At 29.8% G+C, this 27,013-nt stretch overlaps 1 protein-coding gene across 2 annotated transcripts in view; it reads right to left on the bottom strand.

Annotated features, from left to right (window-relative positions):
- The window catches only part of LOC129968490 (epidermal growth factor receptor-like), a 179,984-nt gene that overhangs the window by 59,101 nt on the left and 93,870 nt on the right, over window positions 1-27,013 (bottom strand). Inside the window, exon 1 of one of the 2 annotated variants that reach the window (XM_056082419.1) lies at window positions 8,084-8,347. The exons of the other annotated variant lie outside the window; for it this stretch is intronic. The gene's annotated coding sequence lies outside the window, so the exon portion shown is untranslated. Of the gene's footprint in view, window positions 1-8,083; window positions 8,348-27,013 lie in introns of those variants that run through there. 2 annotated transcript variants of the gene reach the window in all.

The following is a 27,013-nucleotide window of genomic DNA, read 5'->3' as shown; positions in this document are numbered from 1 at the left end:
TTCCGGAAACTGCATTGATAAAATTCAATACGGACACACAAAATCGTGCTTCGTTAAATGCATGTAAAAATAAATGTTATAGAAATGAACATAAGAAACGGCAGAGAATAGAGAAAGAAAAAAAGATTTGCTCATTTGTAAAATTGATGATGTTACGATTTGTTTACGAATCTTCTTTGAATTGTTTATAAATCTGCCATTTGGATAACGAAAATTTCAATTCCTATGATGCTTTTCAGACAATGCGTTGGAATTATACAATTTAAAATTTTCCAACTTAATTTTTTTTTTAACTTTAGTTGATCTTGCCAAAGTTATTTGAGGCACCAATTTCATACATTTACGGGGGGGGGGACGACTCCAAGAAACATGGCATTATTAAAAAAATGTTCGACCCATTTATCAGCTTCAAAATCAGTCAAAAATCATACTAATTATCCATATTATTATTTCATCTTACTATAACCAATAAATATCAATTATTGCCACTTGGTGGATTTCGGCATTTTCCGGTCATAAGGAAACAAAAGTCTTTTTTTATTAACTTGAATGCATTTTTAACTTAATCACCACATTACGAATTTATTTACGGATCACCACAATACGGATTTATTTTTTCACTTTAATAAATTTGTAAAAATGTACACATTTTTATTTATTCATCATGACTCATGACTGTGTGGCATCTAAGTTTTATTTCTAAGGCAGGTAACTATGTTGGGAAAGTAGATTCTTTGCAGAAATACCTTTTTATTATTATTATTATTATTATTAATTCTCGAACAATCATCCTTCTTCAGTGTGAATTTTGTTTCTAAAATCATTCTTTGTAAAGTTACATCGATATTCATATAACACATGTTATAATACTATTTCACAGTAACTTTATTTTAAAGTGCTGTTTTCTCAAATACTTAATTTTTATAGAATACCCATGCACAAAACATCACAAATTAAACTCTAAAGCATATTTTTAGTTCAAAATTGGCAAATCATTTCTCAATAAGCTGTGCAGTTTCTGAACGAGTGAATAAACAATCTGTTCATTTAAAAATATTCTATAATTGTTTTAATGCTTTACAATACCAAAAAAAAAAAATTAAAATTTTGAGTTTTTTTTATCAATGAACCCCAAGGTTTAATTATTAGATATAAGGAAGGCTTCTATTTTAGTTCAAGAACTGGGAGATATATTAATTAAGTCAGCTGCAAGATTTTTCGCAAATCATTCATTAAACTTTTAAACTAGAAAATTTCTGCTTTATACGTACTCCATTTTAGCCAAAACACCCACTTTTTCAAATAGAAAAAACTTCAGACATTTTAATTATATATTTTGTTTTCATTAATGTGTTTTCGGTTTATTTTATGAAAAAATATATAAGTACGGCTATTTTACAGCATTTAAAAAAAAAAAACATCCCTTAATTTGTCATATACCAAAACAGGCCTTAGTGTTTATAATATTGCAATAAGTAAGTGAATGTAAAAAACAGACAGGAACCTGACTAACCATATTAAACAAAATGTAATTTGTATTTTTTCAAATTATTCCATTACTACGCTCATGCCATTTTTTTTATTTATTTATTTAACATGCCTGTAATTCCATTCCACTGAATAGTCCTAGACGATTAGCTAATCTGCCATTGATTCTTACCTGAAAATGATGTTTTTATATTTGTGTTCAATTTCTAAGTTCCGAATTCATACGAATCTTATAATTTCCGTATTTCATTTCAAGAATTTTATCAAACTGATAAATCACATCAGCAGTCCTTTTAAAGCTATAATAGGGATACACGATGACGAAAGGCATTAAAAAATGATTCATATGACAAACACGATATTTGCACCGGCAGCTAATGTGTCTAGATTCTCACATTATGATAGTAAAAAGTAAATGTTAAGCCCCGATAAATTTTTGTGAATATCAAGTCCGTATATATTAGAAGGAATCTCGAGTTGTAAACGCAAGACCATTCGATCCCGAGACAAGGATATTGTCTGGCCATTACAACACTGTCAGGTATTTCTAAGAAACAAATAATATTGTTTCTAATGAGCAAATTAAATATAATTTTTTTGTCCCAGATTAACCAGGGTACTCATAAATTTTACCTGATTCTCAAGAGGTCTGTCTATAAATAAATTCTAGATGAATTTTTTGAAAAACGTTCTAAAATAGATATACTTTTGAATTTTTACATTAAAAAAAATTTAAAAACATTGATGAAACCAAAAGATACCAATTAAGTAACAATTTTTCCCCTAAAAAAGAGGTATAAAACAAAAGAAAATTATCAAATTATTTGCTTAAAATTTTGCAGATGGTTTACGAAATATATTAGTTAATTCCTAAAAAAAAAATGAAAAAATAAGCTGAATTTTTATCTACTCTTTAAATACAAGACTGACTGACAAAAATACTCTTTAAAAACAGTTCGACTGACATATAACATGAAGACTTCAGACTTTTTATCATTATTAAATATTAAAACGAATATAAAATATTTCTAAACGAATAGATTACTTATTCTCGACTTCAGGCACTGCAGATTATATTGCTAAATCATTATACAAAACTGGGGCACAAAATATGCATCAGATTTTAATTTAAAAGGTTTCCGTAAGAAGATTCTATCTATGATTAGAATTTGAGGAAATAACATTTAATGGCGTAAAATCGCATTAAAATTACATAAATGCAAATACAAAAATTAATGTAACCTCCCAAAAAATAGAATCAGAAACAAAATTTTAACGACTTTATAAAGAAACCTGTTCAAACATTATGAATATTAAATTTTAAAAATTCATGTTGTTTTTTTTAAAAAAATGGATTATTTAACGTAATCACCTATATTATTACATGTCTCTAACTTAATTTCAAAAAATAATTGATATCGCTACATACAAATCTTAATTACAAGAGACAATTATTAAGACAATTTATTCTCTCTCCCAATTTCTATTAAATATATATTAGGTGCTTGGATGTAATTTAACCAGTGACACTAATTGGTAAACATGCGAAGTATTTATAGAAAAGGCAATGATTTTGGGTTTTACCAATTTATTATTACTTTATTGCAATCATTTTGAACGTATTACATTTAGTATTATTAAGTTATTCAGTGTATAAAGATCTCAGTCATGGAACGCTACAAATTGCATTTTCGACATTCATTGCTTTTTTTTTTTTTTTTTTTTTTGATTTGAAGATATTTGCTGCCGAAGCCCATCAGACACTTTTAGAAGCTCATGGAGATGCTGCTCCGTCATATCCCAATTATCGGTTTTGGTTTCAACGATTCAAGAGTAGTGATTTCGATGTCAATGACAAAGAACGGTATAGAGGATCCCCCACCCCATCCCCAAAAAACGAAGACAATCATTTGCAAGACTTATTAGACGATAATGGAAAAACGCTGTAGAAAATGATGGAAAATATTTTGATTGATATATATTGTGCCAAGTTTTCTCAATAAATGTAATTTTAAAGTGAAAACTGATCAAAATACATGCAAGCACCTAATAATTAAGTCCCATTAATATGACTAATGGGGGCACATCAACCTCAAATAAAACTGGAATAATAATTAAGAATTTCATTGTTTCTGAGGGCTCCCCCCTCCCTCTTCAATATTCGGAATTCACAAAACAGTTAGCGACTCGCGATCCAGAACATCCCGGATCGAAGTCTGGTCACTTTAATCCAACGCTTTTCTCTGAAGTTGATTCAAAATGGTTCTAGTTGGTCACGAACTGATGACCAAGAAATGAAAAAAGAAAGAAAACTGATGAACAAGAATTCGGCTGAGAAGATGCTCCAGCGTTTCTCTCCGGCAGCGTCCATGGCAGGCGGGACAGGAATTGATTGATGAATGATTACAAATACAAAAGCGTAGGTCGGTAAACGTGCTTGCCAACAAGTGATGGCTACAAGCTGCATTTTTGTGTGTGCACTCAGGCTAAGGAAAAAACAAACCAAAAGAAAAATAACGAATGTAGCTACTAAGTCCAGTTGTTTAAACTTTTGCTCCAAGTTTTCTAAAATAGAATAAAGTCAGTGATGCGATCTAATAAGCAACTGCATTCTTTAAAACAAAGAAAAAAAGGAAAAAAAAAAAGAACACTGGAAGAAAGATATACATTTTAGAACTTAAAAAAAAAAAAAAAGAACGATGAAAGTAGTTCGCATTAATAACAAACCGAAACTTTGAAAAGTGATTTCAAAACTTTTCGTTAAATAATTCACAGTGAAGTAAAAGAAATATGCAACATCATTATATAACTAGAAAAAAAAGCATTTATAAGCTAAAAAACACTAGCCCTAGAAAAATATACAAAAACGAAGTTTTGCAAAATACTGCTAAAAAGTAGATCAATCATGGTTCTAAAATCTTCCTAAAAAATATGCTATAGAAATTTCAAGGAAAAGAATGATGAATAGATGAAATTTAACAGCAACAAAAATTTCCATAGACTTGTTAAATTTATCAAATGTTATATTATACATTTTGAGTTTAGGAATACCTTTCCCAAAATATAATTCTATCATAAATAAGATTTCTGGATGTAATCAATTAAATATACTAAGTAGTTCGGAACACTAATTTGAACAGTAAATTAAGTAGATTACAGTTATAATTCAGTTCCCAAAATTTTGATTTTTGTACACTTTTTTTTTTTTAATGTTTGTACAAAGGAAAATTTTCAAATAGAAACTCATGATATAAAGAATAAGATAGAGAGCCCTTTTTAATCTGTGTTGCAGCTGATGCTATGAAATACACAACATCGAAAAGTAATTTAATTGGATACAACAATTAAATATGAATTCCCATTAATACAAATCGATAATGATCTAGAATAATCAATAAGGATCTTTTAATATACTTTAATTAATATGTATCAATTATATATAAATCACATCGATTACATATGAGTTAAAGTCAATAAACAATTTCCATTGTTTGTTTATTATTAATAATAATGGGAGAATTGCTATTTTTCGATCTTTTTTGCTTCAATGAACAAAGTCCTCATTTTTCAAAAGAAATGCCTGAATATTCCCGTTTCGCACATAAAATTAAACCATTTAAAACAAAAGTTTAAAAACGATCAATTTATTTAAGAATGATTTATTCAGTTTATAAATTTATATTCAGAAATTTCCTTTCACTATAGTCAGTAGCACATTTAAGTATTTTGCAGCCCTAGACAGAGCGCATTATGAGGTCCCTGTTCTAATATGCTTGTCAATTAATAATTTAGTTTATTTTTTTAAGTAGAAACTTCGTGAAAATGTCTGTCTTTTATTTATTATGATTCATAATGGCACGTCATCCACATTTGTAAACAATATAATTCAACAGAGGTATGCTGTTTATATTTGTAGTAATAACTAAATAGTAATTACTATAACTAATAACTAAATAGTAGTTACTATTTGTAGTAATAACTATTAAGTAATCAAATAGATATCTGACAATGTGTTGGTATAATCCTAATATTTTATATTTAACAGAATTTGTATTTTATAGGAATTGCTTAACAATTCGGCTAATAGAACTTTTTTAATCGATTGGCAAACGGCCCTAAGTAGTTGCATAGATTATAATCAGGTTATTTTTCTGAATACTACAGTTCCATATTAAAATTTCACAGCATATATTAATTTCATACGTAAGCTCACGTTATTACTGTCACTGATAAAAAGCTCAAAATAACAAGGAATAGTTCAGAGGGTCAGAGGTTTCGACTGGCTGCATAGGCTGCACACCTCAAACCCTCATTATCTAAAGTGTCTGGGATTAACTATGGCTCCAGAGTTATTGAAAATATCCTGTTCCCTTTAATTAAGACAAAGGAATGAAAAACCAAGAGATTTATTTCAATTAATACAATAATCACCAAAAGAAGTCATTGCATAAGAATGATTTATATTTTATATTATCCTTATGTTTTACTTTTTTTTTCTTTTTTTTTTACATTTTTCACAGATTTAGAAGTAAAACAACAATTCTGAATAATGCATTATCATATTAATTTTATAAATGGGTATTTTTTTCACCTGAATACAGATGTTACATTTAAGATAGAAATTTTAAAATTGCTACTTAATTCAAACATAACGCTTGCTTTTCCGTCGACTCTAGACAAAAATGTAAAAACAAAATTTTAAAAATGTAAACGATTTTCTGGGCAATAACTACAAACAGCAATGCGAAATTTGATGAAAACATTTCTTCGAAATTCATTCCAATTACGAAATCCTAGAGAGAAAAATAACAAAATTTGCGCTATCGTTCTAACCACAGATATCGCCATTCGCCCTCGTAAAAATTGAAAAATAATTGTTAAAAAAAAAAAAGGAAGAAACCGATTCTCGCGCGTACTGGATTGTTTAGCAAACAATGATGGAGTTTTCTCTAAATTTCTCATTCTCTCTCTCTCCTTTTATTGATATGATACATTAATATTGCAACACTCATACGTTTTTTTTATTAATATTATTATTATTGAATTAATTGTCAGATATCCTGGAGCAGCTGAAACAATCTCCAATTTTGACTTTTTGTTCTGGATTGAAACAACACATCGTATTTGTCCGTGCCTCTAATTTAATGTATCTGATTGTTCAGTTTTTTTTTCTTTGTTCTTTTTATAACTAATCAGCTGAGATTAATTTCGTATTAAAAAATTACAAACTAAATTTGATGGCTAACTACATATACGCTTTCACACAGAATTTCTTTTAACTTTCACAATACATTGTGTATGTAAAGCTAATATAACCAATTGGAAAGGGTAAATTAAAAGGTACTTCGCCTCAAGAAAAAGAAACAGCGATTTATTTAACAATCTATTGATACCCTAGATTAAGAATATAACTGATAGGATTGTTTTATACTATGGCATTTTCTACCTTATTTTAATATATTTTTGCGTTTCATTTTGATACCCCTTTTTCGGTTTCCAGCAAAATCTAATTACATCCAATTATTCACCACTCAATGTATCATATGGCTAAGATAATTTGCCCATCATTTTTGAATTTTTTTTCACGCTTTCTTTATAGATTTTCTGCATAATCCACTTCTAAAATCTAAAAATGTCGAATTTATATAAATTAAATAAAATTTCCAATATATAATTTCAGTAAGTCTGTATGATTTAGTGCGTGTATAATAAAGACGTGCCTCCCTTGAAGTTTTATGGGCTCTTCACTATTTACTACACACCATAAACAGATTTTGGAGAATACATACTTTAAAAATTTAATTTATACGCCAAATCAACACAACCTCTGGAGTTTACAATTTATACCTATAGCACAAAAAAAAAATGAATTATAAAAATTCGCATTTATGACTTTTGATTTTCATTTCCTTATTTTTTTTAAATTAAAAATAGTTCATATTTAAAAAGAAATTGCAAACTTTCAGCTAGTGATATTTTTGTTAAAATAAAAATACATCATAACTGTTTTTGATATGCTTAAATAATACGATTGTTTTAACTTTGTATAATTACCTAAAAACATAAATATAATTTTAATATAGATATATGGCGGAAACACCTGGCATTTAAAATTAAATGTTTCATCTTTTTGGCGAAATAAAATTTTCTTATCATAAACGCGTTTATAATTTGATACACAGCAATGAATATTTTTTATTAATTTAAATTAGTTATTTTAACTTTATTTTATGAACAATTTAGTTTTTTAAAAATATATACAAAAATTATTACAGTCAATGTTAAACTTAATATAGACCAAACAAGCATTTGAAAAAAATTATTAGACCAAAAATCATTACTCTAGGTAACATTATATGAGAAAATATATTCCAGAGAGAGGTAATAAAAAAGGTAATATTTATATTGCTAGTAAAAAGTCTGTAATTTTAAGATTCTGGATATATAAAACTGCAATGTTGACGGAGGAAATCACATAATCACACATGAATTTAAGTTCGGAAAAAGAAGACACAGGTTCAGCAAAATCAAAGCAATCGAATTTAAAACGTATTTATTCAATATACTCTAAATAAACAAACTAATGAAAACTTACCTCTGAAGTCCCCGACTTTGTTTACGTCGATTCCTTTGAAGCATGAAAAGTAAGCATATGCGTTTGAGATTCGAAAACTTCGCACTCTGACGTTCAGCGCAGGTGCGCACAAAATTAAATTTTACGTTCCACACGGTAGTGCACACAAACAAGGTGCGCACACATCAAAACAAAACACCGTGCAGTCTTTGCTTCATTTACACGCACAGGTATGTAGAAAATACCGACGATCGGCCGGAGCTATGAAATCGGTCCGTGTTTGCAGGTAGATCCCGCGTAAGCAATCTGGCAACGAACTTGTTTTGCCCGGGGCGAGTCAGGTGCCCATAAATCGGAGAGATTGCCACATTTGGCGATTATCATCGTGATTTGGCTCGGGGAAAAAAAGAAGCTCTGTTTTCGTTTAAAATAAATAACAGGATTATTTCCAGCGCGGCAACAAAGAGATATGAGGAATAGTATGCTAATCATGCCGCTGAAACATGACGCCTGGAGGAATGTTATTAAACAATCAAATGTAAGATTTTACCTTTCTATTGATAGGTTTCTTTTAATCCTATTTATTTTGTTCACAACATAATCTTCCGAGATGATTTAGATCAGATCTGATACCAAAAGGCGATTGATTTTGATATAAAAAGCACGATCTAAACATTACTTTAATTATTTTTTTTCTTAGAATGGCTGAAAATTTATAAATGTTTTTTTTTATGTATATATATATATATATATATATATTTCAATGCATAAAAATAAAACATGAGGAATAAACTAAAAAAAATTTCTGCTATACAATCCCGAAGTATACTGTTAATATTTTAATGATTTCAGCATATACACATACAAAAAGACAAAAAAATTTATATGAAGCATTGACACTTCCAACTAGCTAGTTCCTTTAGGGAACTAGTTTGAGTGAGGGCTCTAAGCAGGTGTTATTAGAAGACTTTATTTTCCTACTTTGAAATAAATAAGTTTGTAAAAAATTCAAATTCTACAAATGATAAAATATTAAGCTATATTAAGACTTAATCACGTTTTCGTACGTTTCATTAAGTTCACTTAATTATGAGAATATTTATAAACACTGAACTTATGTTTCAGTAATATTATGTATGAAATTGGATGCCGAGAAGTCTGGAATTATAACAGATAAATAGAAACATACATTATAACTAAGTTGATAAAATTTAAAAAATATATATATTAATCTAAAATAAATCACAACCTGCTAAAAATGTGTTGAAAACTAAGTAGATCAATTTATTAAAAAGGGGTATCTCGTAATTTAACCAATTTAAGGCTGCAAAATATCCAAATTCGCCGCTGTAAAACATACAACTGTAGATATATTTACATGCTTTTGAAACATGATGGTACATTCTTAAAATCACGACTCCCTCCTTATAAATATGATATGGAAATACACTTGATATATATTTTATGTGAAAGGAAAAAAATCTCTTTCAGTAACATGCTCTTAGCAAAAAGTAGAGCTCCCTCTCTTATCTCTAAATTAGTAAAACAAAATTTCTTTTTTGAAGAAATTATATCAAAAATATAGTTTTTTATAAAATTTAATTTTGTCTGTGATTTGTGAACACTACTTATGACAACAAAATAAATCTGAAAAAAAATGTAGAAATAATCATTGATATAATTTAAGCAGTCGACATTCAAGTCTAAAATTTTGTAATATCGTTTTAAAAGTATTATAAGACAATCTTTGCAAACGGTCAAGTAAAAATAACTGGGGTCAAGTAAATATAACTAACCTTTGTGATACATAAAATCTGTATGCAAATATCAGTATCATATAGACGAAATGTATTTTTTCCTTCTGAAGGTAAATCAGATGCTAAAAACTTTGCCTTTGTAATACATAAAATCTGTATGCAAATATTACTATCATAAACGAAGTGCATTGAATAGATATATATATAAATTATTCGAAAAAAAAGGCAGAAAAAAGTCTTTTCAGTTATTATCAATAAATGGGGAAAAAATTAACGTTCAAATCCACTTAAAATAGTACCGCATTAGCATTTTCTTTTTCCTTTAATGTTTGACCTGTTAATAAATTTTTCAGTACTTTATCGGGTGAACTTTTTAGTGGCCGCCCATCACTCAGAGGTGGTTGAGGCACACGAGTAGGGACTAACCGCACGTGAGCCACGCGAACTTGCTTTTGTTGAGAATCGAATTCAGTGGGTTTTTTTCGCCTCAGGCCCGCTAGTTCTTACACTTATTTTGCGCTTTTTTATTTTCCGTCAAAAAAAATTGCTTGGAAGATATGTTGCATAAAAGCCGCGGTTTGCTTTTTATTGTTTTTTTAAAAATCAAAACCGGTTTTGGAAAGGAGAAAAAAAAAATGGCTTCGGAGCAAATTAAAGATAACAAAAAGATATTAAAAGCATTTACAATATTTTTAAGTGCATCTTACAAAGTTCAGATGAGCCCGAAATATTTCTCATCCTCACGGTTATGGTTAATGACAAGCCTCTGACTTAAGCCCGAATGCAGCTGCTTTCGTTTCATGCATTAAATTATAGATGAAAGCAGTAGCAAAGATAAAATTAAGAGTTAAAATAATGAAAGTACTTAGAACTTTAATTTAAGACATGAAACCCTTTTCAAAATAGTTAATAAATGTGCTGGTCCAAATGAAAAATAATATATAAAGAAATAAACATAGACCAACTTTTTCCCCCATTAGTTATAAATAGACTTCTCAGAACAAGACATAAAAATGCAAATATACGGGTATCTTCCAATCATTAGAAGTAGGCATAACGTTTGAATTGGAGAAATGCTTCAAATGATGCGAAGAATTTTTTTTTTTCTTATGTGAGTCAATAAATGTAATGCTAAAAATATTACCGAATATAAATATTTATACAATCGCCCTCTCCTTAGTCATATGTACTAAAATAGATACAATAACATTTTAAGTGGAGGAACAAAAATAATTTGTCTATGACAAACCTGAAAAAATTATAAAGTTCTTAATTCCATCATTAAGACCAATCAACGACCGCCTCAAAAGAGTAGTAGTGTCCGTTGATTGAAAACTCAATAATAAAGGGCATTTTAATAAACTCAATAAATAAGGGTATTTTAAAGGGCAAAAAAAATATTAAAGAGGAGAAGGGAAATAGCTAATTTCCGTAAGTTCCAAAATTTAACTATTTACGCATTCCCTCGTAACAGTCTATCAGTTTTCTTGTATAAAAATCTCCTTTCTGTATTCAGGTTACGTTACTTGGACATGTACAATTTTCGTAAATTTCATAAGGATCTACAGTTTCTGCTTAAACTGTGTATCAAATTTTATTCAGATATTTTTTGCGTTTAATGTTTATCTTACACCCCTGATTTCAGACAAATTTCCTTCGATCAAAATTAAAATATGCAGGCAGTTAGTCATTTGATAAATTTCGTTCAAAATTTGATAAGAATCTACAGTTATAGCTAAAACGGTGTACCAGATTTTATTCAGATAGAGGTGTGTGTGTGTGTGTGTGTGTGTGTGTGTGTGTGTGTGTGTGTGTGTGTGTGTGTGTGTGTGTGTGTGTGTGTGTGTGTTATATATTTATCGTGCACTCTTGCTTTCAGACAAATTTTCGGAATGGATTTCGTTCAAAATTAAATAAAAAGCTTAAAATTTTGATGTAATGAGCTTATGCTTAATTTTAATCGTCTATGTCAAATAATTTATGAATTTATGAGTTATTATGTTCACAGACAGGCATAGTTGCAAAAAAACAAATTAGTTTTTCGGTTATGAAGAAGTCTAAAGTGTGAAAATATATTGAAATCTCATATTTGAACTTTTTGATGATCATAATAATTTTTTAATGAAGCTTTTTTTAAAAAAATTTCATGAATTTTATGCACGAGAAAATAACAAAAAAAGAAAGCTCAAAAGTTCACTGCTAGTAAAAAAAAAGTCATAAAAGATATGAAAAGATTAATTATACACGATTTTCGACTTCAAAAAAAATATACATATAAATGCATTTTTATAATATGTACCAAATGAAGTTTCATTTACGTCATTTATACAATTAAAAAATCATAATTATGATTTTTTTGAGTTTTAGTATTTTGGTCTTTCAACTTTTTAAAACTCTAATAAGTTTCTGGTCACGACTTTTATTTCAATTTTTCTTAATTAGAAGAACTCTTTTAAAAAATAAGAAAACATTCTCGGCAATAACGATGTTGGCCTTAGTTTTCTTTTAAAAATATGTTTTTTTAGTTATGGCATCGTTGGCTTATAAGAAGAAAAAAAATCTTTTAACAAACTAAACGTTATGGAGTAAAGTTTAAAAATAATTTATTTACAAATAAAATTGTTCGAAGTGTAAGCAAAATCTAAACAAACATTTTCTTTCGAATTTCTAAGAAACTTTCCAAAGAATTGAAATCATTGATATCTTTGAACTATTATTATGTATATCTATAAACATGAGCTTAAAAGTTTCAGCTATGCGATTATTCTAAACCAGTTAATGAGTTTCAGTTCTTCGACAATTTTAAAATAGGATTAATTCACGATAAAATTAAGAATTTGAACAATCCTATTTGAATTACAAAGTCAGAGAAATATTAATAAAACTAGTGTGAAAAGCGAAATTTCGATATATTTCATGAAATAAATAAAATTTGCTATAAAATTAACAAATTCCTCATCGATTTATTAAAAGGTAAATTTGCAGAGAGCGCATTTAATCTTTTCTGAGATTCCGCCCAAGTTTTTAAACATTAGTCATAGTTTAAAACTATTTTTAGTCCCGAAAATGCCTTAGAGTATAGAGTCATAACTGAAGAGTATCATTAGACTCGCAATTATTTACTAGCAAAAAGTCATTATTCGAAATTATTCTCTTAGATATTTTAGTAATACACTTCGTTCAGACCTATCCTTGTTCTAATTAGTATTTTAAAAACAATAAAAATGTGAAGTGGAATGGAATGGAAATGATCTATTTAAAGATCATTAAAAAAATGATGCATAAATAATGGGAATTCAAAGGGGGCTTGGGGACTGTGAAAAATTAACAAACACTCACGACCATCAACTCTTATCTTAAAATTTCATCACTGGAAAAGAACAAGAGAATTCCAGACACTTAATCAACTGGTCGTTGTATGCATGAAGTGAGAGGTACAATGAGAAACTACATTCTCAAGCTGTGCAGAGTACCAAACTGTTCCTGACAAAAAGAGAATCCAAAAGTGACCGATGAAATGTTTAACACGACAGGTATGTAGACGGACGGACCGCCAAACACCGAAGAAACCTGATCCGCGGGCAGGATTCAAAGAATTCCACCCCCTTCAGGCCAATGGGGACATTAAGCTCTTTTGAAGTTCTTCGGTTGACACCGCGATTGTGGGGGTTGCAGGAGACAGATGAAAAATGTACTGTGGTCCAGGTGAACGAGGTGGTTGCTCCGATGTTTGTTCAGAGGAAGCAACCACACAGCCACCTGAAGATGTTCTTTGCATTCTTAGAGCATCCCTCTTTTTAGTCCTCATTCACTATTCTGCTGCACGTTCATTTTTCGACGGACTTCTTCGGAACTAGCATGTACCTCGATCAACGGAAATGTTCGACGAACTCGTAAACCTTTTGTTACAAAAATGAGACTATTAGCGGTATCAAAATTGAAGATTTTGCTCTGCAGAATAAAATATTTACTAGAGAATATTCATAAACTTTTTGCCTTTTGAAATTTTAAGATTCCCCCTTCCCTAGATTTTGTTAAGATAATTATTGAAAATTATAATAGTGCTATTATTTTACAAAGCATTGTCATCTGTTGCATTAGTTGCCCTTTTATCTCAGTCCAGCTCGTTTGAAAATGTAGTGCGAAACAATAATCCTAAATGCTTATTATTTGTTAACCTTTTCTTACATTAAAACCTTACATCAGTGTTATAGTTTTAAAATTGTAATATAAATTAAATAAATAAATTAGTGTTTATTAATTAAACTAGCATAAAATTTGTAAGGTCTTGAACCGATATTTTTCGGTTTTTTAAAGTTTCTTTATATATATGTAAGCATTATTTTATTTGAAGCAGAAGGCAGGTTTGAAGACATAGCCGAGATATTTTACATTTTTAAATTCATTTTAATCCATCAGGAAAGCATAATTATTTACAAGCAGAGACGCGGACAAGGCAAGTCCGCCACATCGCGTCACAAAAGCAGAAATGGGGAAGAAGAACGAAATAAATTATCCCTCGTCTTATATAACCCGAGATTTTGACACTGAAAATATTTCTTCATAGTGATAATATATTAATAAGATTTTGATGGGGATTTCTGACGCATATCAATCACAAGCAAGGAAAACACAGGGATCTTTTAAAGAGAAAGTGCTTACTAGACATTTTCCTATCCTTTCACGCGGAGCGTGAGAATGTGTCGGCGTTTAGCCGATTCAGCAATTTTATAAAGCTTCTTTTGAATTAATGAAGTAAAGAAAATGGAATTGGATCAAGAAATAAGAGAATGAACTTATTATGGGCTAAATTAAGATAAAACTTTGGAAATTAATTAAACTGAAATTAAGAGTTTAAAATATCATTACATATATATATACACTTTGCTAGTTATTAATAACACAGTTCTTTTCATTTCAACAATGTTAAAAAAATTAAATTAGAATTGGCTTAGTTTGGACCCAACCACAAAAATATTCCGGCATAAATTCAGATCGAAACCTTTGGACAATTTCATGAATTATATGGGCTAAACTGTCGAAATAAAAATCCAATTTCCCTGAAGTATTGAAGTAAGTATTTGAAGTAATTGTAACGTTTTCCTGATATAAAATCTATATCAAGGGAAGATCTGTGCGGAATTGGTTAAAATGCTTATTTTATAAAACAAGGCTTCTTAAGTTTTCCCTGCATGCAGTTATTGTTTGAATGAAATAATTTTTATAACTATTTCACGTCCGAATAAAATATTCGTCATTTCCAAAACACATAGCAGTAAGCTTGTTATACAAAAGTCGCAGTAAATGACTAAATAATGAACTAAAAGTACAGGTGTCGAAACTAGGATTTTAAAAGTAATAAACAAGCAAAAATAAATTGCAGAATTTGTAGTTCGATAAAATTTATAAAGTTATTTTAAACAAAATGGATTTCTAAATGTTACTTTTTGTTAAAATTCATAAGCGTTTTTGAAAATAGAGGCCATTAGAGAAGTAAGACATATTTTCATAGTTCCAAAATAATAAGACCAGTATTCTAAGAAACTATTTTTAATGTAATCATAAACTTAATACCTTTAAATGTTTGCTCACAATGTTTAGCATCTTGATTTATTACCATTTGTCAAGAAAAATTTAACAAAATACTCATATAAAACCACTCACTTAAAAGTTCTTTGTAAAAAAAACCGTTTTCTAAAATATAAAGCAATGAAATAAAGGACGGTTCTTTAAAATAAATACGTAAAATGAAGATAATGATGCGAATTGTATGCGAACAAATCCTTTTTTAATGAATAAGCGCAACGATAGGAAAAAGACAAAGTATCAGTGCTTGATAAAGAGAAAGAAAAAAAATGCACAGCTGCCTTTTCTTGTCCATAAATAAACGAAACTTCATTCCGGGGCAAAACAGGGAAGACACAGATTCGGAAGCGAGATTCCAGCAGCGTTAGTGAAGTAAAATATTTACTTGTATCAGAAATCTTGGCAGGAGACAGCTCTCATTTCCATTTAACATGCAAAAGCAGAGCGTTAAGAACTCGCTAGGCAACTGATATTTATGTTCCTGTATTGTGTTGCTCAGTTGCAGAGCATTTAAGAGATGCTCTTTGACTGTGCCGCTACTGCTGAAGATATATGTTTCTCTTAACTGCAGCATTAATCCGATCTAATACTTCCCACTTACCAGAGGAATATATGTGTTAATTTAAGCATATCTAATTGGTCATGATTCCATTTTACAGTGATTTTGTTACATTTCAAATTACCTCCATGGTGTAAATGATAAGAGCTATAAAATTTCATATAAGTAAATTAGAGAGTTTTAATATATTATGAATATAGAAAATATAAGGGAATTAACAAAAAGTGCATTACAAGAGAACGTTAAAAACGGAAATGTAAAAGCGAAGTACTATTATGTATTGAGAGAAAAATATAAATAAAGAGAAATTCAGCTGAAATGCATTAAATAATTTTAAATATAGTAAGATCATATTCATGACTTCTTAAATGGGCAAATGATACACCAGACAGCTGTAAACCCATACTGTGGAGTTATTGTTTACGATAAAAACTTCATTTAGTCTCTATAGTGATAATGTTAATAGATAAGTAAAAGCTACAGAAAATTAAAACAACAAATTCATCAGATAATTAGAGATGTAACCTTTAAAAAAATTGAATCATAAATTACTATACTATATAAGAATAAACACATCTTTGAAAATTCTTAAATGAATTTATCGACAGTACAAAGTACGTAAAATTATGCAAATGTGGACGATAAAAGAGTTCTTGTGATTTGCATTCGATTTTATGACAAACGGAAACTATAAAAACAGATATTTAAGGACTACAGTTAAAGTTACTGCACATATAAAATTCATTGCACAAATGAAGTGACATATCAAGGCACGTAAGGAGTAGCATAAAATCACACCCACGAATAAAAAGAAAAATATATTAACAGAAACGGAGAAACATGTTAATTCAAAAGCTAAAAAATAACCTTTAAATCTTTATTTTATGAGACTTGTTGCTTAAAAAAAAAGTTAAAAAATTTAATTGAGAAATAATCAAAGTAATTTCCTATTTCAGATTAGATATATTTTCCATGAGTGAATAAACCATCCTATTCTAGAATCTCATAGTATAATAATTTCTATATAACAATTTTCTTGTTTCGCATTTCGGGAATTTTTTCGCGATAAAAAAAAGAGATACTATGAAAGAGATACTATGTTCAAAATACTTGAATGTTGTGTTGAATGTCCTTGGTTAATTAAAGAAAAATTATCATTCATATTTAATTCCTGTAACAAAAAACAAAATATTAATATAAAAAGAAACGAATACTGAATAATCATATAGTATTACAGCATAGAGTAACATCTTAATTAACAAAAGGAAATTTATCAAGAAATTTATCTATAAGTTGTCTTCTATATTTCAATAACAAAATCAATCAATAATAAATCACAATTATGTTGTAAAAGCAACTTCATATTTAAAGTTGTCTAGTATTACATTTTAACGCTGTGAGTCCCCCCCCCATCCTTTCTTTTCTTATTTTTCCTTTTCTTGTAAGATATCAAATTTAATTAGGTACAATATGCCTCACGTGCACTGCGTGACATGTATAAATTGACGCCATTCTTTATTTCCAGAGAAAATTCATGGTGTATTTTTTTATAAGAATATCTGCTATACTCGATATCCACAATGCGCACTTCGTCAAAAAAAATCTAATTGTATGCAACATTAATTCGTATAAAATCAGAAAAAATCTTGATCCAAGAGTAAGAGTCGATAACTCATGATTGTGCATAATATTTGCATGAATGCTCTTTAAATGACAACGCTTAAAAGAAATAAAACTCCGTTGTAAAAAGGTTAAAATCTAAAAATTAATTTGTAAATGTAAACTATTTAATTAGAAGTAAAAGCAAGATAAATAAGAACACTTTGTTGGAATTTTGAACTTTCTATTAATCCGAAATAAAAAGAAATCACAGTCAGAACTTTCCCTGATTGATCTCACATGTCGGGTCACTCTATCAAACAAGAGACTTGAATGAAAACTACGGAAAAACAGAACAAATTCTAGATTTGTTTGTCAATCTGAAGCAAAAATTATATCTAGACTATCATGATCTATCTAATTCCCTGTATTGAATTAGAGATTCCAAAAAATGAAAACCTTTGTAATGAAACAAGCGGGATTTTCAATTAATCCGAAGCAAAGTATCACAACCGTGAGGCTATACTAATGGATACAGGAGGTCTGATCACTATTAAATTAGAGATTCGTAGAAATGAAGGCCTCTCAGCAACCACTTTAGGAATGGAAACGCATTACAGAGATCCATTAAAAAGACTCAGAGGCCGTCAGTTGAAGAATGTGAGGAATCTAGAAAGAATAAATCTCTTTTCTCAACAGGAATGAGTGCTCCAGTTTTGATTGCAACAGACGTGAGTCACGACTCTGCTGACAGCCTTGATAGACTTAAACCAAAAATACAAAAAAAAAAAAAAAAAAAAAAAACTCGATTATTTTGGCGAGGCAATTAAAGCGCCGAGAAAGAACATAATACAGATAGATGGTAAAAGATTTCTTTCCTATCGCCCAAAATCCGGGGCTTAATTTGCATTGCGCCATCTTTGGATGGGCTTTCGATCATGCAGAGTAACCTCGTGTTGGCGCTTTGAGATCATGATAGGATAACTCAACAAAAATTGATGGAGCTATTCAGATGAAGTTCAAGGGGAATTTTCGACGAAAAGTGTTCAAATCAAGGGGTAATAATTTATTAAATGAGAATACAAATCGTCCGTTTTTATCCATTTTTGAACCGAATCCCGCCTTTTTTTAAGGTTTTTCCTAGTTCTATCATAGATTGAAATATTTTGGCTCGTTTTTTATTACTAATTGAATATCTTGAATGTCGAATCATTTTTTCTGAATGTATTGGGGCTTATTATTCGTCTATCATAAAAAAAGTGGCTGTGAAACAAGATTTTCCCTGATAACAGTCAAAAAGTTCGGGAAGATTCAATTCAGTGATATATATATAGCAACCTTATTATTTCACCATGATCTGCTTTCTGGTCCATGATTTTCTTTTTTCATCAAATGCAGGTTAAAGATCACACATATATTGAGGTCTCGATTTGGTGCATATGTACTAAATTACTTCACAGATCTGATTTTTGGAACCTGACTTCATCCTATCCCAAGAACTGGCCCCACGGTGTAGGGCATCTCGTAATCGAGGATGAGAAGCTCCCGGAATGGTGGTTGGTTCTCGCCACCCTTGTGAGTTTACGAAAAGGTGGGGGCCTGGCTGCCCCCATTTATAGCGGGTCGTATTACCTTAGAAAAAGGTTGTACACATGGCCGGTGATGGCCCTTAGGACTCAGTCACAGTTCCCGCCAGTGTTGCTGTTGCGGCGGTCCAATCATTCAAGTTTTTTTCTTGTGTCTTCTGGCGGGTCGGAGTATCCAGTTTGTAATATCCCAAGAACAGCACTTTCAGTCTTGTCCCAAATGCAAGTTATAACGCAAACATATCGACACGAACCAACATAATTTCTTGTCCTTTTAACAATTCCAATATGGCAATGCAAAGGATGTGTGTGTAAAAATATGAAATAACAACAACCTGAACCTCATTTTAAATGTGCTTTTTACATATAGTTACGAAATTTAATTTCTTTTTATTTCCTTCATTTTATTTAAGACTTTTATTCTACCAGTTATTCCAAATTTATGGGTCATGACATTTTTTTCACTCTAAATATCGCAATCTTTCAATTTTTCGTCGCAAGTATGAAAAATTGAAAATGTTTAAAATGCATCTTATTTCTTATTCTTTAATTCTTAATTGCAATTGTACCAAAATATTTTTTTTTTTAATTTACGAATTTATTTGCATGTGGAAGTCGGCATTTACGAACTTCAACAAACGGAAAAAGATGTTGAAATCAAGACAGTCAAATACCAAGATTGTTCCTACTCAGTCAGGACTAGGGATTGCAATACCGGACCAAAATTTCAATACCGGTATTCGGTATTTTTTAGATTTTAATACCGGAATACCGGTTTTAATACCGGTATTAGAAATTTTAGAAAAAGAAAGAAAACACAGGTGTTTCTTTGTTTTATTTGCCAGTTTTATAAAAGAGTGTAAATATCACCAAAAATAATATGTAACTTATAAATTATAACAGTATATAATCACAAAAAAGTAAAGGAACATCTTATTTATTTAAATCACAAAAAAAGTGTAAATATCACTATTCAGTCTGTGGTACTATTACAAATTTTTGAAATGTGATCTTAAAAAACATAAAGCATCAATTGTACTGTCTTTAAGCCTGAAAAGTAATTTTGTGTGAAAATTACCAGCTGTCGAAAACGCTCTTTCGGCATCTACGCTAATTGGTAATACTGTTAGCAATGCGCGATATATTTTTTCCAAGTATTTACCTCCAAATCCCTCATCTTCAAATAAATCAATTTCTCGTCGGATGGTTTTGAATATAGCTGATTTCTGTATTGTATTTTGGTTCGTTGATTTTTTTTTTTTTAATTTATCGCTAATTCTAATTTCTGTTCAAGATACAATTCCTTTTCACTATCGATATTATTGTCATCATAATCTTCGATAACTGAACCTAATTCTTCTGAATGTGTGTATTTACTATAAACTTAATCAGATTTGAATTGATTATTTTCTTTTCTTCTTTTTCATTTTCATTTTTAAAATCATTATAATTATGTAAATACCATAAGACATTTTCTATTTCGGTATGCCTTTCTTCTGTGCAATTTTTCAATGTAATATATAATTCTTTAGATAGTGGTGTGTGCTGTTTTTTCAGTGACTGCAACATGAAATTTATTGTTGCATTAGCTGTTAATAAATTAAAATCTCTCCGACATAATGTCTCTATAGTCAGTTTTATTGGAAGTAGAGCTGATATATTTTTGGATATTAAGTCGAATTCATTATCTGAAAAATTAATTTACAGGTTTAAGTCGATTATTGCTTTTTCGATAGGATTTCTAAATTTCAAAAATCGTTCCATCATTAGGAGTAAACTGTTCCAACGTGTCTTAGAATCTATTATTAACATATATTCTGTTTTATTTTCACTTAGTATATATTTTTGTAATATGGCATTTTTTGCAGGGGAAACTTTAAATATCTTGACAATTTTTCGAACTTTATAAATTATAGGAAGCAATTCTTGATGGGTTAATATTTCATCCTCATTAGCAATATCTTCTTCAACAATTACATTGTCATTATCTTCATTGTCAATATTACTCTCACTCTTACTCTCTTCAATGTCGGAATCCGAAGTTTCTATATCCACAACATTTGGATTCTTCTGTTCTTTATTTTTTTGGTACAATACATCTATTACTCCTAATTGAATTCCATGAGTATAGTACAATGGCTGATTTGCACCAATCAACTTTCCAACTTTTTTCATAACTGTTGCTCCATTAGTTGCTATGGATACAATATCTTCTTTCACGGATAATCCATGTTTCGCTAATTTAGATTTAAGTAATTAATTAAGCCATTAATTAGTTAATTAATTTAACCCGTTAGGAGACAAAAAAAACGTATACTATTTTGCTACGTTAGCGATCCCGGAACATATAGTGCAGACAATTAAAAAAATTTCTAGTAAATACCGAAAAACCGGTATTTAAACTTGTGAATACCGATATTACAAAATTTTAAAATGGCTCAAAATACCGGTATTCGGTATCCCGGTATACCGGTATTGCAATCCCTAGTCAGGACATCTTAACACTTTTCTAATGTTTATAATGATACAAAGAGCCTGCGTATAAAGCAACAATAGAAAAGGTTTTTTCATAAAGAATTATCTTTTAAAATAAAATGATTAAATTCTGCATACACTAGAATTAGGAAAAGATCATTGCTCGGACCCTAAAATTTTTTAAAAAATGATTCATTCAACTTTTATTATAATTATTTTAATGTGAACTTGTTACTTAAAAGTAAAAAGAAGTTAAACATGACACTTTATTTAAAATCAGGAGGAAAATGATAATTTTTTAATGGGATAACATTGCATTGGCAAGGAGAACTTATTATGCTGTTGTTTCTTATAGCACTTGCCATGGGCAACCCCGCTGTTACGAAGACAGTGATTTTAAGCCGGTGGGGGAGCGTCTCTTGTTTTTATAGTAGCGCCATCTAGGGCCAAGAGAACGACTTAGCTACACACACGCCACAACCTTTTTACGGGGCGCACTTCATTCAAGCATTTTCTGCTTATTTACTTATTTATACCGCTTTGTCAAATTTGGTAATATAGAATAAATTGAATGAGCAATTATATTTCGCTCGATGCGTCTTGTAAGAGTGTTTACAAAGCATGCATCAGTACCGTATCCACCACCGTATCATTGAGGGATAAAGAATCATAGGCCGAGATATTGACGGTGAATCCGGGACATCTGATCATTTTAATTAAGTTGTTAGATTAAAATTAAGAGTGTAAAATTTTTCAAAAAAAAAAAAACACAGACTTATGCAAATAAAAGCTACACTTGAATGCCCACAAAAAGGATAATAAATATGCAGCTGAGCAGATTTCGATTTCAAAAGTCTGGTGACATGAAATTAAAATTAAATAAATGAACTAATATAGTGAAGAAGGAATTATTTGTGCAGCTGCCTATAATAGATGCCAATAGTCATAGTCGTAAGCTGATATAGTGTAGGTGAATATCAGACATCTGAGCTCTTAATTATGCTGTTGTTAGATCAAAATTAAGAGCGTAAAATTTCTCTTAAAAAAACGGACTTATTCAAGCAAAAACCATGCTTGAATGACCGTAAAAAAGAATATTTCATATACAGCTGATCAGATCTCGAAAACATTAAATAGAAATAGATATGAAATAAATAAACTAATGCAGAGAAGAACGAATTATTTGTGCGAGTAACATCTGCCTGTGTTAGACGCCAATGCATTCGTTCTAACGATTCCCAGTATTATGCATGCTTGCCTGGGGACAGCAACTACCTGAAGATGCTACTTATAATAGCAGTTTTTAATGCCCACGATCGCTCAAGGTCAGAATTCAAAGTTTCATTATACAATCCACTCTTTTAAAAAGTCATATTCCATGAGTTGCACGTTTTGCTATCTTCCTTGCCTCAGCTTTTCCTCGTAAAAACAATTTGTTAAAGGTCGAACCGAATTCCGCGCAGAATGGGTAACGGGTCATGCATCATTCAAACAGGTGTCAGAGTTTGGCTATTTAATTATGTGCTGACGATGCTCCGGGGATGTTCGTTTAGTGGACAAATTCCATCCTAGCAACGTTTTTCGTAATGATTCCGGGCTCGACACATGCGTCATCATTTAGTGATAATTTAGTTTTTAAAAATAACTTTTTGAAAAATGTACAACCCTGGGTTTTCTGATTTATTTTTTATTTATTAAAAGAAAAGTAGGAAATTTTTCTAATTTTTGAAAAATTAGAAGATTTTAATGAATTTTTTAGGCAAAAAAGCTCAATAAATTGTAACATAGTGTCAATACTGCTTCAAAATATTGTATATTAAAAACCACACACAGTAAAACATAGGAAATATAAATGAACTAGCTGAAATTATTAGTGTAATACTGTATTTTGAAATAATATTCAACAATTTGAGAGTCGATGTAAAATGTTTTGACAAATTTACCATCGATGTTTTGATGCAAAAGTGACTCTTATTTTGTCCCATCATTTCCAGTTAATTACTCGGAAATAAAAACAAAAGTTTTCTTTTCAAAAGAATTTCTTAGAAAGTTTCCCTCACAAAATGTGACAAACAAAATATAACAAAAAACAATACAGCAAGTTATATATTACGTTAAACTCAAAATATTATAAATATATTCGAGCTTTTTATGCTGTTTCTAGAATGGGAAGAAATCTTTATCAATTTTCAGCATCTTGATAAAGAATTCTTCTTTATCTTTATCTTCTTGATAAATAGATTATGGTTACCCTCGTATACATATGAATAAATTTAAAGAAAAAGCAATGAAAGTAGTAGCAAAATGCATAATTTACGCATTTTTATATTTTTTTGCTTCACAAAAATATTTTAACAATTCACTATTCCATTATTTCTAAATTCTATATTATATTTTTTGACCGATTTGCTGAGTTTTAGTCAATACCTCCACTCTTCTCCACTTCCAAACAGCTTCTCGAGTGCAAGATCATTTTAATTGAAACAACTTTATTTTCTGACTCGTTAGTTATTTTCCCGTACTGCTAACTATTCAGTTAAAAAAAGTTTAATTCCGGCTAAGAAAAAATAATAGGTGTGTGTTGAGGGAATGCAAAATGTTTTTCTTTTTATTTCACGTTTTCGAATCATGAGTTGGGTTTAATCAAGTGGGTGGTAACATTTTTAACATTATTTCATTAAACAAACCAGATTTCGATCGCATCTCATTAAATACTCAACAAATAAAGTAGAATTTTACTAAAATAAAAAATTACTAACCTATAAGATATTAAAATTTTTAATTATTTTATCGATGAGTGAAAGATTTTTTCTGTTTCTTTCCTGCTATATAATTCGGAAAATGAATTATTTCAAAGATCAATTTTTCGACTACATTCGCTCGTTTACGGATCTGTTTTTAATAGATCGTTTTCTTCAGACATCACTCATTCTCTGAAGAAAACGATCTGTCAACAAAAAAGCATCTGACAAAAGAAGAAAACAACAAACATTTCCTACAAATGGATTGGAATGTTAAGATATTATAAAATGAGATGAACTAAAAGAAAAAAAATATACAAAAAAAAAAAAAACTATATATGCAAAAAAATATATAAATTGCATTATTTTTTATTATTTTTCTTTCATTTGGAAAGAACCAATGATTTTAAACAGTTTTAATCGTATTGAAAAAGTCGAGAATGATACGTAACGCGAATCTTGAAACAAATTAGTTCGAAATGAATTCAGATTGTCTACACCTTTGCCTCAATAATCCCTCCTCAATTTTTCTATGGGAATGAGAAATTTCTGTAAAAATAAACAAGTACTTGCTTCTATGCAAGGTGGATAAATGCTCGTAATGTCTCCCTAAATGGATCATACTTCCGTTTGACTGACCATTGCATTGGCCATTCATTATTTATGAAGCTTTGACCATTTATTCCAAACTTAATGTTCACGGCGGCTAGGTTCTTAAGTTCACCCAGGGAGCTATGATAGAATTAGGTAATTTCTTTGTAGATATATTTAATTTATGTTTCATGCAACTTAACATACGTCAAAATATAGGACCGCCAAAATTTATTAAATAAAATGTAAATTAAGTTCCATTTTGTACACACTACAAATACCTATAAAACTTCGTTCCTTTGAATTCTGTTTCATTTCGATTCATTTATCCCATTTCGAAAAAGCCTTAATTAAGATTAGCTGAAATCGCAGATATCTTAACGTTAAATAAAATTTGCTAGTTTTTTTTTTTTTTTTTTTTTTTTTCATTTTGCATTTTTCTAAACAAAACAGAACGATTATAATGATCCTTTCTGTGCATTAAAGTACTACTTAACTCCAACAGGAATTGCATGTTACTTTTTCTGAAAAGTTTAAAGTGATATTTCGTGATTGAGTATTCAATGTACAAAAATCTGTCAATCCTTTACCGGGTCACCTCATGGATTATTCCTTAAATCTGATTTTTAGCCCCTAACTGCAATTTTGTATGGCCAGAAATGGTTAGTTTTATAATTAAAGTAAAAATATAATTCCTCTCATACCGGATCCCAATTGCCATGCATAAAATGAAATATTTTTGAAAATTAGAAAAAAAAATAAAACCTTTTCCTTATTCTGGAAATGACTTCACGGTTTTTTCACTTCCTTCTTATGACTCCTGCCACTCTTATTAATCAATAAAAATATGATGGAATTCATTTTAGACTCAGAACGGTTTGTTTTGCATTGATACTTACGCTATTAATCTTCATATATACTTTTCATTTAAAATGAGCAATCTAGAACATCCGACGATTTTTCGTTACTACACCTCTGCATGTGTCCTGCTTATTAATTCCTAAAAATGTTATAAAATTCTATGAGATTTGACGCAGTTTTAAAGACTCTTGATACCTTACGCAGGGTGCTTACCCTGTAAACACGCCTTAACTTACAGATGCAAATATGCATACAGTTTAAATTCGTTCCGAATCTTACTCTTAATGCGCAACACTCCTTAAGCAAAACAATTGTTTCTATATGAACTTCTGTAAAATAGACAATGTGTCTATTTTACAGGAGTTCATATAGAAAGGTCTATTTTACAGGAGTTCAATTCCAAAAAGAAAATCATACAATTTTATAATAATGTAATTTATGATTTATAATGCATACTTTTTAAATTATATACATAATATATGCTATTTAATATTTATAATGCATGCCATTAGCTACGCTTTAAAATCTGAGGGAAATGAGAAATAGAAATAACAAAATGCTTCTCATCCTGTTTACAAAAGTGTTTCTCACCTGTTACAAAAGTGTTCACAATAATTTCCCGCACTTTCAATCACTCTCTCATGTTATTGGAGAGTTGCTGCACGTCTGAAGGTATTATTTACTCCTGTCCTGACCAAATCTCTATCGCAGCTTCTTGCTGCTGCTCAAATTACAGCTTCACAAGTTTCTTCGGTAGTCTGGCGAGGTTCTTCCACCAGCTCATTGTTTGGGATAGTGATATAGTCTTGTCGATTAAGGTTCCACTGCCCATCGAAGTGACATTCGACAATCGCAGTCACTATCTGGGTCAAAATCTCTTCCATGTAGATGCCAGTGTTAACTATTTTTTTATCGCTGGCTGATATATGTGTCGTCACGATGTTCCCTCGCTAGTCATTCTACGAAGATTCACTTGATAAGCGAGTCACAGTATTACATTTTGATTTTGCACGTTATGGGAATCACTCGTTGTAAGAGGCTTTACTTTACTTTATTTTTTTTTTTTTTTTTTCATTTTCGTTCATTTGACTTTACTTTACTTAATTTTTTTTTTTAAATCATTCTGTAAACGCTTTTCTTAAGCATAATAGTGATAACTCTAAAGTTTATTAACTATATAAGCAGATGCAAATACC

This window comes from Argiope bruennichi, chromosome 5 (genome assembly GCF_947563725.1).
Source record: "Argiope bruennichi chromosome 5, qqArgBrue1.1, whole genome shotgun sequence".
In the NCBI taxonomy this organism is placed as follows: Eukaryota; Metazoa; Arthropoda; class Arachnida; order Araneae; family Araneidae; genus Argiope; species Argiope bruennichi.
The sequence above is the reverse complement of the archived record's forward strand: the minus strand, read 5'-3'. Positions and strand labels throughout refer to the sequence as shown.